The 14,433-nt window shown below is 35.9% G+C and overlaps 1 protein-coding gene and 1 pseudogene across 2 annotated transcripts in view; both read left to right on the top strand.

Annotated features, from left to right (window-relative positions):
- FGGY (FGGY carbohydrate kinase domain containing) overlaps nucleotides 1-14,433 on the top strand; it is a 517,954-nt gene that overhangs the window by 101,192 nt on the left and 402,329 nt on the right. The gene's annotated exons all lie outside the window — the stretch shown is intronic.
- On the top strand, nucleotides 975-4,980 carry LOC141566545 (uncharacterized; annotated as a pseudogene).

Here is a 14,433-nt window from a genome sequence, read left to right as displayed (position 1 = left end):
TAGAGTTTCTTTTCTGTCTCACTTCTCAAGATTGGTGTACCAGTCAAAGATGTTTCTTTTATAATGTCCTGAATGGGATCCATATATCTGGCTAAGTTTCAAATTTTTGTTATTCAAAGTTATTGGGAACTTTGTCTAGATAAGTCTCCCTGTAGTTTTTATTGCTTGCAATATAAAAGGTTCTTCCTCTCTGTACTTACCCTGAATCAGGAGCTGTTGATCATAGTGACTAGTATCTTCTCTCTCAATTTTCTACTTTGCAGATAGTTAAAGCTTCACTACTTTTTTCTACTATTGAATGTACCAAATCACACAATCCTTCCTTAAGATTGACCAAGTAGTCTCACTCCCGGCCCCAAAAACAATACAGAGAGAATTTGCTGAGGAGGAGTCAAACATCCTTTTCAGACATTTCAACTTACCTTATTTACAGAGTGGGTAGATGAGAATTAAATAAATCAATATCCAATTAGACAAAAATCTGGTTCTATTGGGCAATGTGTTCTGAAGTCGAGAATGGAAGAAGAGTGACAAAAGATAGCCATGGACTTAGTGCAATGACTAGTATGAAGAATATACTAAATATTTTACATATAATAATTATTTAAATTATTCTGTCTCTTCACCTGTGATTTCATTAGAATATGGATATTCTTGGTAGAGAAATTCAGCCCAGTAACGCTGATCTGCAACACTTGTGTAATTTACAAACTGAAAAAATTACCTGCAGTTCTTGTTGAAGGTTGACAAGTTACTTGGTATTACAGTTTGGACCCTGATTAATCCTCAAATTGGTCCTTCTCTCCATTATATGTGGCACTACTTCTAATGACTTTCTTTGTAGATATTTGGGAAACTACCTTATCAGAGTAACAACTAATCCCTCAGACATCCACTTATTCATTTTGTTACCTCATCCTTCCTTGATGACTTCATGAGAGGGCAAGTAGGCAGGCTGGGGGGGGGGGGGCAGTATGAACCTGGGAGTATGTCAAAAGGCTAAGTAGTGACCAAAATACTATGATAATTGTGAAATCCCAAGTCCCCTGGCAATTTACTCTAAATTATTTTCTTTACCTAACTTGCCCATTAAATTATATTGCTTCCAATTCCCCTCATTCCACTTCTACCTCTTGGTTTAGATACAAGAATAAAAATATACTTTCATTATAGCTGCAAAAGGGACAGAAGAAAATATGATTTAATTTCTTTATGCTTTCACTCATCATTCCTGGCACTTCCTTGTTCAAAATTTCTTTCCCTTATTAGAATGTAAACTCGTTAGTATAGGAACTCGTTCTCTGTTTTGATTATGCTCATCCCTGAGCACAGCAATTGGCCCAGAAAAAGAACTTAATAAGGACTCTTTCCTTCATGTCTTGAGCTAAAATTTCAACACTAGGAGAAATTTCTGATGTGGAAGCCCTTCCACTGAGGGAGATTTTAATGTTCTTTTTGCATTTATCTTTGAGGTCTCCACTTTGTCACCCCAGTAACTTGCATTGTCCTTGAAATAAAATAATAATAATAATAATAATAATAATAATAATAATAATAATACATATGGATGTTTGTCTCAGATATGGCTATTATTATTTTAAGTCAAATCATTTAGTAAGAAAGAATCAGAAAAAAATCAAATCTTTCTATTATGACCATGATGAGGCAAAGATTGACCCTTATCTTAAACCGCTATCCTTGTATGTCCTGCTATCTTTTCCAGATAATTTTACTTCCTGCTAGAAAGATATTGGAACAGCAGACCAGTGGTGCTGTACTACCAGCCCTGGTGCTCCCAGTCCATCCTGTCCCGTGCTCCAATTCTTTCTAGTCTCCATGGCTGACTTCAACTTTCTCGAGGTGTTGAAAAAGGAAAGCCCTAGCAGCAGCAGGTGAATGAGGCAGAGGATCACTCCAGAGTCTGCAGTAGGAGCTGGCAGAGTGAGAGCAGCGGAAAGAAGCTGAGGAAGATGTTGCAGCTCTGAATCGATGGGTTGAGGAAGAGTTGGACCAAGCCCAAAAATGTCTGGCTATAGCCCTGTAGAAAATGAAGGAGACAGAAAAGGCAGCTGATGAGAGTGAGAGAGAAATGAAGGTGATTGAGAATCAGGCAATGAAGGATGAAGAGCAAAGGGAAATTCAGAAGGAAGCCAAATTTATTGCAGAGGAGGCTCATCACAAATCTGAGGAAATAGTCTGTTTAATTATTCTTGAGGGTGAGCTGGAGTGAACAGAAGAGCATGGTGTGAGGTATCAGAGTTTCAGTGTGAAGAAAGACTGAAGAAGGCCACCAACAAACTGAAACTCTTGAAAGTTACATCTGAGAAATATTCTGAAAAACAGATTAAGTGTGAAAAAGAAATCAAACTTCTTCCTGACAAACTTCCAAGCTGAGATGCGAGTTGAATCTGTGGAAAGAACTGTTGCAAAACTGGAAAAAGAAGAAAAACTTGCCCAGGCCAAAGAAGAAAACATGGGCTTACGTGAGACACTAGATCAGACATTAAATGAATTTAACTGTCGTGAATGAAGAAAGAAGAATTGTGTTTGCCAACAACTCAAGAATTTCCCTCTCCTTGTGAGAAATTTATTTTATTATGGTATTCTTTCTTTCCTGGAAATGTCAATCCATTATGAATATCTATCCAATGTTTGTTATCAGAGAAACTTAGGTCACCAGTTAAAACTAGTTGCTCTTTTCAAAGAGTATCCTAGAGCTTCTAGTTGACTTTTTTCATCTTTGAATTGCATTTTTTCCTTAGGCAGGTAGAGTTTTTGAGTAGATCAAAATCTCCAAGATTGAGGGCTTTCTGTTATATGCTAGGAAATGGCAGGGAACACAATTAAGCTACTGGATTGTCTGGGTTGTTTTAAGAATACAAGTGTTCCATGTCATCCTTGAACCCTTTTACAGAAGGGCAGGGACCATCTTATAAAATGGGTGGAGATTTTCCATTCATAGTGAAAAGGCTGTTTTAGGAAGTAATAAACCACAAAGAATGGCCTTTTGTGGCCTTTCCTCCTACTCCATACTGCAGGGCAAACATCCTCTAAGCAATCACTGAGAAAATACTTTTGAAAGATAATCAACAATATCTAGATTTTTTTTTTTTTCTGGATGAAGATTCTTTTTTGGTATTGGTCCAAATGTTGATAGCTTACATAAAAACCCAAATGTGGCCTATAATTGATGTTACTCTCTCTATATACCTAGAAGTTTTTTTTTTTTTTTTAACTTTAAAAGAGATATGATTTTAGCATTTAAATTTGGACCAGTATAGTATTTTGCCAATTTCTCTCAAGTAGAAGTTGACTTCTGCAAAGCAACTGAAAGTCTCAATGTAAATAAGAAATGATATTGGTTCTGTTCTTTGATTCTCCATGGCTGAACATTAGTGACAAAGTCAGTGAGCACTTCAGTGGAAATTAATATGGTGGCCTGTCTCTTTAGTGGTCATAATCTGGTAGTGCTTTCCATCATTGATTCCAGCATGGCATTTTCTGTGTCCATGGGTCTGTTATCTAGAAATACAGGATTAAAGATTCTTCACTATCACTAAAGGAAGAATAAAATTGGATGGTCTTGATTTTCTTTTAGACGCCACAATTTGGCAAATGGAAGATTCTGTTTCTTCTATTTTAGAGGGATTTTAATTCCTATTTTTCTACCAATTAAAAAAAAAATTTCCTGATTTAACTAAATTCAGAGAATCAAATAAAGTTACTATTTGTAAATGGATTCCTTGTGTACAACTTAGTGGTAAAACATTCCTTTTTTCTTAGCAGTGTGGAACAGATATAAAAACTCAAGCTTAGAATTGTGATTAAAAAATACTCTGCTTATACCATGTAATCCCTATCCTGATTCCTATTTATTAAGCATCACATACCTACAAACACATTAGGAAATGTAAAGCTGAATGAAACCAGTGGTTTTCATTTAGATCTTTACCAAAAATATCATATGAAATAGTATCTTTTTGTCAAATAATTTTTAAATAAACTAAAATAAATAGAAATATATTGGAATATCCTTCAACTTTTCATCTAACCTTTTGGTCTTTAACATTTTTATGTCAGGGTTATTAGAAAATTAGGTAATTTAGGCAGTAATTGAATAGAGGAAAGCTCTTAGCCTGGGATCTGGGGAAAAAATTAAACATTAAACAAATGTTTCTGTTTAACATTTTCAAGAAGTTTAATGAAATGTTCAGAACCCTGGATAAGGAGTCAGAAAACCTGGATTTTAATCTTACCTTTACTGGCTACTAGTTTTGGAAATTTGGTAAAGAACTCTTATAATCCATACTTTTCCCATTTGTAAAGTAAAGTTACCTCAAAGTTAAGAAGCAACCTCAAGGATTCAAGGACAAGGATTAGAAAATCTAGGATTCATGAACGTGGGAGGTTTGGCTTTGAGAAAACATCTGTGAGCCACGAAAACTCTTTTTGAGGATTGAAAAGGGTATAACATCAAAAAGGTATGAGGTTTTTTCCTCAGTTCCATCTTGCAGACAAACTAGGACAAAGGGATAGAAAATATAGAAAGGCAGATCTATCCTTTGAAATGTAAGGTAATTGATGATTCTAAACAAATCATCTTTCAAACTGGTCACATGTACTGGATTTCTCCCCTGTGTGGATTCTATGGTGAGCTATCACTTTTGAATGCCAACAGTAATTTTAATCCTACTGATCACATTTAAATGGTCTTTTCTGTAGGTGACTTTGATGACCACCAGAAAAGTGATGCTTCTGAAAGTTTCTTTGTCCATTTTGACATTTGTAGGGTTTCTTTTCCATGTGTCTACCCAACAAATGGCCTCCTGTTAAATATGTGTTTATTGTAGTTTCTTGAAGCAGCTACATTTTCAATTCTTGCTAAGGTATACTTCTGGTGTTCCAAATTATTAGGAAATTTCCTCAGATGAGTCACTGTAGTTTTCACTGGTGGAAATGTAAAGGTTCCCACTTCCCCAATCTTACCCCTAAGGCAGACTCTGTTAATATGCAATGGGGGAAAAAGAGAAAGTTACATATATATGTATATGTGTGTGTATATATATGTATATGTATATGTATATACATATATAATATATACATATATATGTGAAATAACAGGTTGTATGTAATAAACTTGCTGTTTTGTATGCATCTTTCCATTTTTTACTATGATATGGAAATGCTTGTTTAATTTCTTAAGTTCAGAATAAAATAACTAAATTAAAAAAAAAAGATTAATTGTTGACTAAAATGTTAGTGATTGGGAATTCTAATTACTGATAATTTCCCACAATTTACTTTTGTCTCCTATTTTGCTTTTCCAGTTCTGGCACCTTCATCTATCTTTACACAATCCTATTCTTTCTTTGTGCACTGGAAGCATTGTTGTTGGAAGGGGTATTTTAATTGCCCTGTGGATCCACTGATCCTCCCTAGCACTTCCTTATCCAAGACTACATATAATATAAAGACAGGTACCGGTTTTTTCCACTGTTTATATTGATATCCTTTAGCATGAGAGACAGTTAGATGGCAGAGTGGATAGAGAACCAGATCTGGAATTCTAATCTGCCCTCAGACGTTAACTAGCTATGTGATCTTGGGCAAGTAACTTAGCCCTCAGTTTCTGAAATCATCTAAAAATGAGCAGGAGAACGAATTGGCAAACCATACAAATATTTCTGCCAAGAAAACTCCAAATGGTGTCATGAAATGTTGGACACAAGTGAAACAACTCAACAACCACCACAACAATCCTTTGCATGGAGGATGGTGCAGCGCAAAGTTTTTCATTGTTTCCTTGTTGGTAATTATCATTTTATCATTGAGAATTCTGACTGAAGAAGTCTATTATCTCTTTTATCATTTATCATCACTTGGAGACCTCAAGTCTGTGTCTCTCTCCACTATCCTACATTGCCTCTGCAATAAAAAAATACAGACGGCTCTTTGTCTGAGACATGACCCTCATAAGTTTAAGTCAAATTACTTACTCCCAAACCACCCTGAGGGAAAAAAAAAGACAACCCTTTTCTTGAGCTGGTATCTCTGAAGTTCTTTAAGTATCCTTTTTCTAAACACAAATATCTAATTTCTGGGGCAAGATACTGCAGGATCTTAGCATTTCTCTGATATAAAGTTTCTGATGACTCCCAAGTCCTATTTACAATTGACATTTTTTTGTCATAATATTGAGAGCATTAATCGTTTTTCCCTTGTGTATTTTCTGATGAAAAATTTGAGTGCAGGTTGAATCCTCTCCTATACTCACTACAAGTACTGGGATTTCCCCCATAACTGGACTCAGGAATGCTCTGGACTATTCTTAGAATGAAGTCTTTGGCGTACTAACTACCTTAACACATGTGGATGCTCGAGTAGTGAGATGAGCTTTCTGGCTGAATCCTTTACTTTCCTGATCACATTTTAAAATTTTCTACTCTTGGTAGATTTAATGAGGTATATAAAAACATGTTTGCTATCTGAACTTGTCATTATGCTTTTTACATTTCTAGGGTTTCTCAACTTTGTGGATTTTAGGATGCTGAGCCAAACTTAACTTGAAGGGAAAAGTGAGGGCAGTGACCTTACACAGCCCTCTCTCACTTCAATCCAATTCACTTGAGTATTGCCTCCTGATATCATGGTCTTCTTCGAGAATGATTTCTGAATGTGCTTCCACTCTGATCATATTTGTAGGGTTTCTTCCCTGTGTTGTGGATTTTCTGATGTGCACACAAATTTAGGCGATCACTGAATTCGCTTTCACACTGATCACATTTGTAGTCTCTCCCTCATGTGTGTTCTCAGATGTTCATTGAGTTTACTCGTCCAAATACATTTTCCACCATAGTGGCATTTATAGGATTTTTCCTCTTAATAGATTTTATGGTGCATACTAAAGTTTGATTGACATTTGAATTGCTTTTTACAAATTTTATATTTATAAAGTTTTTCTCACTGATGTTGTGACAACTTTAATTGATCTATGAATTCCAATTAATCCCATTTATGAGATTAAATCCATGTGTAGCCTCTGATGTTCATGAAAAAATTGAGCAAACTTTAAAATATCTCCCACCATTTGGGCATTTATAGGGCTTTCTCTCTATAAACAGTCTTTAATACCTACACAGATTTGATTGATCTCTGATTCTCATCCAAACAGATCACTTGTGCAGAGGTTTTCTTTTACATGAATCTTTAGCTATCTATTGAGATGGGATTTCTGAAAAACCTTTGAGTCACACTAATTACATTTTGTGTCTTTTCTCTGGAAGCCCTCCATTTGTCACAGTGATTGTAATTATGATTTTTCCTTCTTTTGTGGTTTTACTGATGAGAATGAAGTTTGTTTTGTCAGACAAAAACATTTCCAACACATAGAATATTTATTAGCTTTTTCTCCCAGGGGATTTCTCTACTATTTGACAGATAATTGTGAAATCAACATGAATTTCCTACTATTAAATCCATAAGATTTCTATTCTATCAGACTGCTTGATTGGTTATTTTGGCTTTCTGCCTTAAACTAGGAAATGGGAGAAATCTGTTTAACCAAATCAGCTAATCTTGAGGTATCTGTGACTTTCTTGTTATAGAAGAATACCTTTTGAGGGTAAGTTTTTCTTCAAGTGATTTCTGGCTGGCAAACTGATCTCAGCTTTCTTCTAAGACTTGTGCCTCTATCAAAGTTGCTTTCTTCTCAGTGTCATAAGTGGGATCCATTTCCAAATCTGGCCAATTCACACACTTTGGCTGTTCTAGGTAATGGAGAACTTTCCCTTGAGGAATAGCCCTCTAATTTCTCTAATGGGAATTATAAAGGTCTCACTTCTCCAGCTTTGCCCATGGAATAAGTTCTGTTGATTAGATTCCCTGAAAAATTCCCCCTTGAATATTTGCATCACTGATTATTAACACTTTACTATTCCTTCATCTGTCCAGCAGAATATTATTGACTGTTCTAAATCATATAATCCTTTATAATTGACCAGGGAATTCTTACTTCAGTCCTCTTAAACACTAAATATGGAATTTACTGGGGGAGGGATCTAAAAATAAAAATTCTTCAAAAATATTTTATTCTCCTCGGTTACATATAAAACAAATTTTAAACATTTATTTTTAAAATTTTGAATTCCAGATTCTCCTTCTTCCTCTTTACACATCCCTATAGAAACCCATGGAAAGTTGTACAAAATATTTCCATAAAAATCATGTTGCAAGAGAAAACATAAATCTCCCCCCCCCAAATAAAAATCCTCCAGAAAAAAAAAGAAAGCTTAAAAAATATGTTTCAGTCTGCATTCAGACACAATCAGTTCTTTCATTGGGTATAGATAGCATTTTCCTCATAAGTCCTTCAAAGTAATCTTGGATCATTGTTTTGCTAAGAATTGCAAATTCATCAAAGGCTGATAATTCTACAACTTTACTATTATTATGTATTCTATTTCACTTTGCTTGAACTCATGGAGGATTTTCCAGGTTTATCTTCCTCATTTCTTTCAGATCAATAATATTACTTCATAATCACATACTACATTTTATTCAACCATTCCCTAGTTGATGGTCATCCCTTCAATTTCCTATTTTTGGGCCTTGAGAAAAGAGTTGCTATAAATACATATAAAATAAAAGTTCTTTTGAGAAACTTCATGCACTCTCTCATTTATTGACCAGGAGAATAAGGATTCTACCAATCACTCCCCATCTAGGGAAAAGATCTTCCTGTTTATTTTGGAATTTAGAATGGGAGAAATTGAGTAGCAGTGTGATCTTTTGATGCAAAGAAGAAATCATAGGCTTTACACATTGATTAGCACAAACATTTCTTAAGTACTTTGACATTTACTCATGACTTAATTTATTCAACCTTTGTACTTCTGATTTCATTGGAATGAGGATTTCTTGGTGTGGAAATTTCCTCCATTGATGCAGATCTGTAGTGCAAGTGGGAGTTGCAAATGGAAAATAAAATATGAGCACCATTTGCCCATGGTATTAAAAAAGGTCATTAGATGTCAGAGTGAGGGCTCAGATTCAGTTCCTCCTAAATCCGAAGGAGTCTATTTCTACAAAATAACATTCTGTCTCTAAGGATGACGATTGCAGGTATTTGAGGAACTACATCATGAGTTCTACAATGGTTACCATGGGCGTTCTTTTAGTCTCCATGTTTCCTCGGCCTTCTCAGATACGTGAACGTGAGAAGGAAGTTGACACAAATGGTGAGGGCCCTAAGATGAATGCCAGTTGTTCCCGCCCATTAATAGAAAAGGAAATAATTTCACTCTTCTAGCCCTCAGTTTAAATTAGTGGTATCAGACAACCTCAAAAGATCTGTTCAGTGCAGAAATCTATGATCCTGTGAAATTGGGTGGTTTCGTTTTGAAAAGAGATCTGTCTATGGGTTGTGGAGGCTCTCTAAACATTTAAAGGAACATCACATGGAAGATTGGTTCTTCTTTATCCAAGGAGACAACTGGGAGAAATGGCAAGAATGTAAGCGATGTGGATTTAGTCTTGAGACAAGGGAGTTGGTGGAAAAGTCTCCCAAGCACCAGTATGATAAAGTGCAACTGACTTTTGAAAAAGGAAATTTCTCCCTCACTTGAAGACTTCAATAACAGCCTGGAAAATCACTTATGAGAAGAAACAAGTATCTCCTTAAGTTTAACTTGAATCAAATGGGAGAACTGTGTTAAAATGGATTATGAACAGAGACCAGGAAAACCAGAGCAAACACTTGGGGATTAACCAACAGCAGTGAAGGAGAATGAGCAAAATTAAAAAGCAATTACAATTTCACCATAGACGATGCCTGTCATCGCACAGGATTTAATGTTTAATACATTTTCTAATAATCATCCAAAACAATCTCTGGATAAAATGTTTTCCAGAAATGACATATTTAATGAGGTTCTTCCAGGTGCTGATTTCCTGTACATAAATGGCCAACCTCTGAGTCCAGATTTTCTGGGACTTGTCTCCTGTCTGGGGTTTCTCTAGAGATCCTTTCAGCACTACTAAGACTTTGTTATAGTGATGAGAGTCACAGGAGTTCACTATTTTGAATTTTCTCAAGTAAATAAAAATCAGAGAACTGGATAAATCCTCTCCCTCATACACCACTCATACAGGAGTCTTCTCAAATGCTTGATATTTGGGCTTAACAAAGGACCTTAATGTCTGGAATCTTATCCTACCAGGTGAAATCTTCCTAAGACAATTCAGAAGTGATTTAATTTTCTGGCATGGCAGGTGCTGATATACTGTCCAAGTTTCATAGGCGTACTATACTATTACTATAACTATAATAAGGTCAAACTTAAGACTCTGTAGACCTTCAGTTTGATGGCCAGTCAAATCCCTCTGCTCTCCCACACTTTTCCTTCTGAGCCTCCCAAACACTGAACTAGCTCTGGCAATATGGGTGTCAACTTTAGCCATGTGGACATCTCTAAAAAACATTCTGCCAAGGTAATTGAACTTATCTACAGTATTTTCTTACATCCATTTGCTGTGATGGATGGTACCACATACGGATGGTGTGGTGCTGGCTGATGGAGGGTTAGTGTTCTCTTGGTATTAATTAATGGCCACAATTAGCCTAAACAATAAAGAATCAATATTTTATATCTATATTTATCTATATCTATATCTATCTATCTATTTATATATCTATATCTATATCTATATCTATCTATTTATACACACACACACACACACACACATACACAAGTGCAGGGCAGCTAGGAGGCATAGTGGACAGAGCATCAGGCCTGGAGTCAGGAAAACAAGTTCAGATCAAGCCTCAGAAGCTATTGTTGTGTGACCATGAACAAATCACTTTGTGTTTGCCTCAGTTTCCTCATCTATGAAAGGAAGCAATAAAAATATTTATCATCCAAGGTTGTTGTGAGGATCAAATAAAATAATCTTTGCTAAACTGTTTAGTATAAAGCCTGGCACATAATAGCTATTATATAAATATTATGTTAATATTATTAATACATATGTATATATGGAATATATCTATATGCATATATGTATACAATATATATACAATGTATATATATATATACACACACATATATATGTGTAAGTATAGGCATATATACATGTGTGATCATAGCTATCCATATTGTATACACATATATCCATTATACTAAAGGGAGCATTAGTAGCTAGAGGAGTTAGGACTGGCCTCTTGGGCTAAGCTAAGCAAAAGGTATGAGATTCCAAGAGGTAATTGGGGGAAAGAAGCATATTTCAGGAAGAAAAGATAGAGAGCTTCCCTATGTCCTGTATGGGGAATGACAAGTGGAGCACTTTGGCTGGAGTCTAGAACTGGGGGAGAGGTATAATATGTAGTTAGCCTGGAAAGAGAGATGACCTCAAAAGTCCCCTTCATTTCTTCGTTTCTGAGCTGAAACCCTAATTCCAGTTTGAAAAAGGCACTTATGCTCTCAGAACACTTAAAAAAGTACATATTTTTCTCTGTAATTTAAAGAAAGATTTAAGAAAATATTTGACTTTCTAAATTTAGAGCTCATTTATTTGGTTGCCTATGGTACTTTCCACAATCAGGATCAAGATAACGCTTGTCCTTTCCTTTTGGTCCCCATTCTCTTTGGAAATCAAAGTTACATTGTGGTTGAATTCAGATCCTTCCTAGAAAGGAAGGTCCTGCTTTGTTTAGACCTTGGGCGATATTGCCTCATGAGATTCTGTAGAGCCTGAATATGGATGTGAAAATAGGCTGATAAACAGCCTTCTTTTTGAGAAGAACTTCTGAGAAATGGGAACCCATCAAAGACTTCTAGGAAGAATGATTCACACAACCTCTCCTCCCCCAATTTTTCATATTTGAGAATGATCCACTAGTACTACACTTCCTTGGAAAATAAGGTTATGATTACTCTACACTGGAGAATGGAAAATGAGCCTTTCCTCTTAACCTGATGGGAGGGATCAGCAGCAGCAGCAGAACAGTGGCTATTTAACTCTTTATTGATGGATAACTTTAATAAGTCTTTGACACTTTTTCTTTTGGATGAGGAGATGAGGAGTCATACCCACAGTTATCCAAGTCTCTGGGATTCCCTCTCTGGATGAATCCACAGTGTTGCACTGATGCCTGGCTTTAGTTCAGCGGTATGAAATATAAAATTATCAAGATCACTGGTTCAGCATCAGGAGGATGTGAGTTTGATTCCTGTTTCAATCATGTAATCCTATTTACCTCAGTTTCTTCAGGTGGACTGTTTTATGATTTTAGGTGCATCAATTTACATCTCTTAAAATGGAAAATTATGATAATGATTCCTGCTGTACTGACTTCACAGGATTGGATAAAATGAGACAATATATCAAAAGATCTTTGCAAATTTTTAAATGCTAGATAATTCTCAGATATGAGGATGAGGAGGCCATATTTTTGCTGGAAATTATAACTTAATTTTTTTTATTTATAATTTTTTTCACAGTATATATGCATGAGTAATTTTTTAATAATATTATCCCTTGTATTCATTTTTCCAAATTATCCCCTCCCTCCCTCTACTCCCTCCCCTTGATGACAGGCAGAAATTATAACTTTAGCAGAAATTTAGTAACACTTTAAGAAGATTGACATACAATCCAAGAGTTTCAGCATTATTGTGATATCCCATTTATCAGATGAGAAAACTGAGGCTGAGAGGGATTATGTGACTTACCCCATGATCAGGTGAGTCATATGAGTTATTCCTTCTCTTTCTCTCCTTCCTTTCCTCCTTTTCCTACCTTCTTACTTCCCCCCCCTCTTTTTCTCCCTTCTTCCCTCCATTTCCCTCCCCCTTCCTTCCCCCCTTTTCTTTCTTCCTTTTTCCTTTCCATCTTTCCTTTTTATTGGTAAAATGGAGGCACAGGCTGATGGTACAGTTGAGAAATTTAAGATTATTTGCTCTAACCCACCCTTTTATGGAGTTGGATGATTTACACTTGCACACGTTTTAAGACTTTTTCAAAGTACCTCTCAGTTGCATTCATGTTTTTCCTCTTAAAATACTTTTTATTATGTGGGATAGAAGCTTTCAGAAAAGAGAAGAGGGAAATATACTGGAGATAACTGTGAATGTTTAAGAAAATAAATATCAATAAAATATATCCATAAAAACCTATTTAAAAAAGATTTAAGGCTGTCCAAACTATTACAACCCAAGATAATGGATCATTGGAACAATGTCATCCTGGAGCAATGTCTCTTCTGGTTTGTCACAAGCCTCTACCCTTGTATCTGTCCCTAATAAACAGTATCCTGAATGACTTAAGTAAAAATGCGTCATGCTTAACAAAATTGCAGCTGCCCCCAGGTCGGGAGAAATAGCTCATAGAGTGGATGACAGAATCGAGGTCAGCAAAGGGATTTGCTGGATTAGAATTATTGACTGAACCTAAGATGAAATATTAAAAGGGCAAATATAAAGACCCTTTCCCAGCTCTTAATCTATGAACCTGTGAAGTCCTGTAGTTCAGTTTAAAATAGATGTGTTTAGTAGCATAATAGAGATTTGGTGTCAGGGGAGCCGGTACAGTGAAATGTAGTGGAGTCGGGGCCCAAGGATCTGAGTTAGAAATTTAAATCTTTGTGACTTTGGGTGAGCCATTTCCCCTTTCTTTAACAGAGATTTAATTAAAAGGCTTCTAAAGTCTAACTCGCAAAAGGGAAGAGAACAAAAATTTATTAAGCACCTGCTATGTGCAAGGCACTAAACTGAAAGAGGTACACAGATTACTTTATTGTCACAGCAATTCTAGGAGGTAGGACTTTTATTAGGAACATTTTAAAATTCGAGAAACTGAATAGACAGAGGTTAAGGGTCTTGCCCAGGATTATCCAGTTAGGAAGTGCCCAAGGCTGGGTTTGAACTCAGGTGTTTCTGACTATATATAGACTCAGTGTTCCATTTCTTGCACCACCAGCTGCTTTTATGATCCCTTGATTTAGAAGGTGCTGTTCCCTACAAGTTCCATAAGCTCACATTGCAAATTGTTCATCCAAAACATGTGATTTGATGTTAATATTTGATGGATCTCATCAGCAGGTATATTTATTTCATTGATGCAGATTGCAGCTCATTAAAAAGCAGCTAATTGTGTAATGGGTGTGTGTGTGTGTGTGTGTGTGTGTGTGTGTGTGTGTGTGTGTGATGTGATATGAAATGGGGGCATAAAGAGGGGCAGAATATCCCACTGAGAGCTTCGCTTATCTGGTTCCTCTTCCCTGGTCCACACCTGCACTGATACAGAGAGCTTGCCCAGGTGACTGCAGAGTTTCAAATTAAGTTTTTCATGTGTTCTTCTAATGTCTGTCTCCATGTATACTGACTCAGGTTAATTCAATCAACAAATATTTATTGAGCATCTATTATGTTATTTTAT

Source organism: Sminthopsis crassicaudata, chromosome 4 (genome assembly GCF_048593235.1).
Source record: "Sminthopsis crassicaudata isolate SCR6 chromosome 4, ASM4859323v1, whole genome shotgun sequence".
In the NCBI taxonomy this organism is placed as follows: domain Eukaryota; kingdom Metazoa; phylum Chordata; class Mammalia; order Dasyuromorphia; family Dasyuridae; genus Sminthopsis; species Sminthopsis crassicaudata.
The sequence above is the reverse complement of the archived record's forward strand: the minus strand, read 5'-3'. Positions and strand labels throughout refer to the sequence as shown.